General features: G+C 36.7%; 2 protein-coding genes across 4 annotated transcripts in view; one reads left to right on the top strand and one right to left on the bottom strand.

Annotated features, from left to right (window-relative positions):
- The window catches only part of LOC110442041 (synapsin-like), a 174,831-nt gene that overhangs the window by 80,848 nt on the left and 87,320 nt on the right, over positions 1-6,663 (bottom strand). The window lies entirely within an intron of this gene.
- Positions 1-6,663, top strand: part of LOC110442168 (metalloproteinase inhibitor 4-like) — a 33,306-nt gene that overhangs the window by 14,087 nt on the left and 12,556 nt on the right. The window contains exon 1 of one of the 2 annotated variants that reach the window (XM_021485752.1): positions 5,966-6,210. The exons of the other annotated variant lie outside the window; for it this stretch is intronic. The gene's annotated coding sequence lies outside the window, so the exon portion shown is untranslated. Of the gene's footprint in view, positions 1-5,965; positions 6,211-6,663 lie in introns of those variants that run through there. 2 annotated transcript variants of the gene reach the window in all.

Here is a 6,663-nt window from a genome sequence, read left to right as displayed (position 1 = left end):
AGTACTGTTTGGACTTGTGGAGTAGAGAAGGCGTGTTTTGACTCTATAAGCTGTAGTACCTGTTAGTCAGTACTGTTTGGACTTGTGGAGTAGAGAAGGTGTGTTATGATAAGCTGTAGCCTCTATATAGGTTGATAAAGTCTATCCATCAGACTAATATCTCTCGTTAAAGCACTGGTGTTCTTCAACCCAGAACCTTTAAAGTCTGGCATAGAGTTGTGAATTGTTAACCAATATATAATAATATATATTTTCACACTCTCGGGAATGACATTACAATATAAAATAAGACAGTGTTCCTTTGAGGATAGAATTCAAGGTTTACACAACAGGTCAGGCGTATTATTTTACCTGTAATATCACAACAGATCAGGCGTATCATTTCACCTGTAATATCACAACAGGTGCATAAGTTGCATCGCTTTACAATTTTTTTCATTGTCATCATGAATAACTATCAAATAACACAAACTCCGGGACAACTTACTTCTGTCCTGACCTTATGTGGTTGGTATACGTAGAAATATACCTGTTATGAGGTCATAGGTCAGCGGAGGAATTTCTCCTTTTTTCTTTGTTAATGCACACCACTCATGAAACATAGGTGTTTCAATAATTTACCTGGCTGTAAATTTAAATGCAATATACCTGTGATGTGAATTTCATGCAATGTTGAATGAAATGTGACATGGTATCAGGTAGTTTTAGAAGTCAGTGGTTTAAATGATAGGAACCCTTTGACCTTTAATGCAATGATACCCTACCTTTCCTCGTAAACAACACACATGCGTCCAAGTTACACAGTTTGTACATATATAAATAAAACACCAATTATTTCATATTTATTAGTTTTAAGATGTTTCAGATATTTTGAATATAGGAAATGCTGTAACATATTGCCTTATTTATAAACATTTTGCTCTCAGAAAATATTTCTTTCGTCTATTCTTTTCAGATTTTAGAGATAACATTTTTTTTTCAACTACGTATACAATTAATCAAGAAGTTAGAAATCTCATTGAAATTATTTAAATTTTTGGAAATTTTGCTTCCAATGATGCAAGCTACAAAGAAAATATATAAGGTTTTATCTAGGTGTAAGATAACAGTTCAATAAATAAATTGCATTTAGATTTCTTTCGTTACAAAATGACTTTGATTTACTTGCGAAGGTCAACTACATGTATCATGAAATCTAAAACTAGATTTACATAACAGTAGCATTCCAAAGTTATTCAGTTTCAAACATGCATTTTGACACACCATAATATTTGAAAATTAAAATGTGCCTGTCTCTTTGTGAAATTTTGACATAACTATTTGCTGCTGGAGGAATGAATACAAATTATCAACATATTTTTGAAAAAAGGAAAATTAATTGAATTGAAGCGCTCTCCTTCTCTCCAGAAACCAGTAATTGACACTTTGACATCTAAATATATCTACTGACTGACACTCAACATTCAGAAGAGACGTAAGCTCTATGTTACCGGTTAGATGGGAAGCAGCTATCTAATCGGCTGAGTAGGAATCAACTCTAACCCCCCCCCAAACCCACATGACCCCTATATAAAAGTTGCTGCCCCTTATGTTTTTCAATTTTACAATTCCTTTTAAAATGAAAAAAACAATAATATGTTATTACAGAACTACATATGTACACAGATTTTCACAGATTTTTATTTTGCTCCGACACACCTTTGGTATGTTACAAGAGGTCACAGTATATATATATCGCAGACATTATACACCGCAGAAAACATCCACAGTGACAACATGTGACCAGATGACTTAACTACATAGTATTTAAGAACACATTCAAAAAAAAAAATCTTACCACTTAAGTTAGTACATTATTTTGCAATATGCAATCATAGATTTCATCTCTGCAATTTTTTACATTCTTGAAATTCCTGAACAATTACCATGCCTAACACATTTATAAACAAAAGATACACACACTCCAGGGTTTTATATAATTTCCCATCATATTGTGTTAATATCATGAAAAGGCTTTCTTCCAAATTTTTAGTCAGTGAAAAATTATCTTGACAAATATCAATTTCAGGAATTTTTTAAGATTGAAATTGAATATGCTATTAGTGAAAAACAAGAAGGTTGTTATTACATTAAGTGTATGTACATCACACTAAGTGTGTCTACGTGACAACGAGGGGGTGTCTTGTCATGTAGAATACACATTTACAATGTGTAACAAAAACAGGTGTGGATCTTCACCCACATACACACCACATATGCAGCAAGGTCACACGGGAACATGTTTTGACTCTGAAGAAATATGTCTAAACCTATGTCCCATCCTTTTATTATCTTACCAAAAACATACAGCAGTTTCATGTCATCAAATCACATCAGCCTGATACTTAATACCAGTAGAATGTAATCACATCAGCCTGATACTTAATACCAGTAGAATGTAATTCATCAATTCATGCTTATTTCCAGTGTATCACTTTTGCAAGGAAATTACTAACATTGCTGGTTAAAGTCAAGCTAGCATACAGCACTTGGAAACATAAGTAGTGGACTGGCTACAATTACTAACCACAGTGACCACCGGCTACTATCAGTGACATCTTTAATACATCATCATCTCCAGATAAAACCCCAAGGTCAATCCCAGCATCAGCAAGGTCAAATAGGATATATGCAGTCTGTATGTACTGAGTGTCTGTGTTACCTGTACTAAGTGACCAGCCGTTACCGTGGTTACAAGTGATGATGAGGTCCAGAGCCTACAACTATCATTCTGATAGGAGAGTTTATCATTGGGGAAGGTTTAACTGTAAAGTTAAATAAGGTTATTAAGTCCATAGGTGTGAAATGGTGTCTGTAATTACTTTTGTCTATAAAGACCTGTCTACAAAAATCACCTGTCTGTAGAAACCGCCTGTCTAAAACTACCAGTTTAAAATAACATTAACGCGACCTGTCTGTAAGTTACTTTTTTCTATAAAGACCTGTCTACAAAAATCACCTGTCCGTAGAAACCGCCTGTCTAAAACTACCAGTTTAAAATAACATTTTTGAATGCCACCCCTTCTTCTCTACTACAGCACGATCTACAAAGATCACCTGTCTGTAATGATCACCTGTACATAAGGACCAACACCTGTCTATACTTACTGCCAGTTTATAATGACCACCTGTACATAGAGACCTACACCTGTCTATACTTACTGCCAGTTTATAATGACCACCTGTACATAGAGACCTACACCTGTCTTTACTTACTGCCAGTTTATAATGACCACCTGTACATAAAGACCTACACCTGTCTTTACTTATCTCCAGTTTGTAATGACCACCTGTACATAGAGACCTACACCTGTCTATACTTACTGCCAGTTTATAATGACCACCTGTACATAGAGACCTACACATGTATATACTGACTGCCAGTTTATAATGACCACCTGTAAATAGAGACCTACACCTGTCTTTACTTACTGCCAGTTTATAATGACCACCTGTACACAAAGACCCACAGCTGTCTTTACTTACCTCCAGGTTGTAATGACCACCTGTACATAAAGACCTACACCTGTCTTTACTTATCTCCAGTTTGTAATGACAACCTGTACATAGAGACCTACACCTGTCTATACTTACCTCCAGTTTATAATGACCACCTGTACATAGAGACCTACACCTGTCTTTACTTACTGCCAGTTTGTAATGACCACCTGTACATAAAGATCTACACCTGTCTATACTTACTGCCAGTTTATAATGACCACCTGTCCATAGAGACCTACACCTGTCTATACTGACTGCCAGTTTATAATGACCACCTGTAAATAGATACCTACACCTGTCTTTACTTACTGCCAGTTTGTAATGACCACCTGTACATAAAGATCTACACCTGTCTATACTTACTGCCAGTTTATAATGACCAGCTGTACATAAAGACCCACAGCTGGCTTTACTTACCTCCAGGTTGTAATGACCACCTGTACATAAAGACCTACCCCTGTCTATACTTACTGCCAGTTTATAATGACCACCGGTACATAAAGACCCACAGCTGTCTTTACTTACTGCCAGTTTGTAATGACCACCTGTACATAAATACCTACACCTGTCTATACTTACTGCCAGTTTATAATGACCCCCTGTCCATCGAGACCTACACATGTATATACTGACTGCCAGTTTATAATGACCACCTGTAAATAGAGGCCTACACCTGTCTTTACTTACTGCCAGTTTATAATGACCACCTGTCCATAGAGACCTACACCTGTCTATACTGACTGCCAGTTTATAATGACCACCTGTAAATAGATACCTACACCTGTCTTTACTTACTGCCAGTTTGTAATGACCACCTGTACATAAAGACCTCCCCCTGTCTATACTTACCGCCAGTTTATAATAACCACCTGTACATAAAGACCTACAACTGTCTATACTTATCTCCAGTTTATAATGACCACCTATACATAAAGACCTACACATGTCTATAATTTCCCCCCTTTTATAATGACCACCTGTACATCAAGACCTACAACTGTCTATAAAGACCACCTTTCTATCAAGACCGGGTAATAATTATACTTACTGCCAGTTTATAATGACCACCTGTACACAAAGACCCACAGCTGTCTTTACTTACCTCCAGTTTGTAATGAACACCTGTACATAAAGACCTACCCCTGTCTATACTTACTGCCAGTTTATAATGACCAGCTGTACATAAAGACCCACAGCTGTCTTTACTTACTGCCAGTTTGTAATGACCACCTGTACATAAAGATCTACACCTGTCTATACTTACTGCCAGTTTATAATGACCCCCTGTACATGAAGACCTACACCTGTCTATACTTACTGCCAGCTTATAATGACCACCTGTACATAAAGACCCACAGCTGTCTTTACTTACCTCCAGTTTGTAATGAACACCTGTACATAAAGACCTACCCCTGTCTATACTTACTGCCAGTTTATAATGACCCCCTGTACATAGAGACCTACACCTGTCTATACTTACCTCCAGTTTATAATGACCACCTGTACATAGAGACCTACACATGTATATACTGACTGCCAGTTTATAATGACCACCTGTAAATAGAGACCTACACCTGTCTTTACTTATTGCCAGTTTATAATGACCACCTGTACATAAAGACCCACAGCTGTCTTTACTTACCTCCAGTTTGTAATGACCACCTGTACATAAAGACCTACCCCTGTCTATACTTACCACCAGTTTATAATGACCACCTGTACATAAAGACCTACACCTGTCTATACTTACTGCCAGTTTATAATGACCACCTGTACATAAAGACCTACAACTGTCTATACTTATCTCCAGTTTATAATGACCACCTATACATAAAGACCTACACATGTCTATAATTTCCCCCCTTTTATAATGACCACCTGTACATCAAGACCTACAACTGTCTATAAAGACCACCTTTCTATCAAGACCGGGTAATAATCTTTGATAGGTGCAGTGCTTCAAAATTAGAATTTGTTTCTTATGGAACAGTGGAAGTTTAAGATAATTAAGACATAAATAAATTTCAAAAATCCTCCATATATGGAGATGAACATGAAGCGTTGTTTTTCATGATATGACGTTAATGTATACTTAGGTTAGACAAATAGGAAGTGGAGCTCACTATCTTCTTCCTTTAACATGTTCAGTTTCCTGTATATGAAGTAAATATAAATCTTGTTGTCTTCATGTTGATGACAGCTAGGGACGTAGCAGCCACTTGACCTCGAGGCTTTATGATGTCACTGACACAAAAAGAAAAACTCCCAGAGTGATAAAAGCCAGTGTTGTGGGAAAATGAAGTTATGCGTATAGTATACTACAGTATCTTTTAATAGCCCACAAAGTGGATTCCCAGTAAAACCTACAACCTATATGTAGTTTGACGTCAGAAATTTTATGAATGAAATCACAGGGCATGCATATATAAAGGGGGGATTACCGTTAAAAGTTCAGTCCTCGACCACCACCGCTTTGATGGTTGCAGATTTACTGGTAGTGTGAACAGGTGTTATAAACACTTAGTAAAGAATTTTTTATCATCATCTAAAAAAACATATGACTATAGCTGTGTAAATTGTAAATGTTGGAGTAAGGAACATTTGATATTGAAGTGTTGGCTCGGTGTCTGGGCACTGGTCCCACTACGATCACCCGACAACCATTATCAGGTAAGTGCTGTTACAAATTGAATGACCTTCCTGCCATTACCAGTTAAATTCTGTATTATCCTTCAGACATTCTGCCACATAAGTACTGATCCTCTCCTGATATGTTATTAAACTTGAAAAGATTAATTCTGATTAATTACAAAAAGCTATTGATTCAGTCTGAAATGTTCCATTCAGATATACATAAAAAAAACCAGAAAAACTGCAGGATTAAATTTCAATATTTTTTTGTTTGTTTGAAAAATTATATTCTCAAAAGAAGTCCCATTGTATATCTTATAAGCTGTCGTATATATTCTGTAGATCAGCCCATAAAGCTTTAATATATGAAGTTAGAAGTAGTGAGTCAATGGGGGGTGACTTTTGTGGTGGTGGTGGGGAAGGGAAGGTGTGTGGAGGGGGGAGAGGAGTATAAGTAGTAGGGAGGGGGATGGTGGTGGTGGTGGTGGGGGG

This window comes from Mizuhopecten yessoensis, unplaced genomic scaffold, assembly GCF_002113885.1.
Source record: "Mizuhopecten yessoensis strain PY_sf001 unplaced genomic scaffold, ASM211388v2 scaffold221, whole genome shotgun sequence".
Taxonomy (NCBI): domain Eukaryota; kingdom Metazoa; phylum Mollusca; class Bivalvia; order Pectinida; family Pectinidae; genus Mizuhopecten; species Mizuhopecten yessoensis.
The sequence above is the reverse complement of the archived record's forward strand: the minus strand, read 5'-3'. Positions and strand labels throughout refer to the sequence as shown.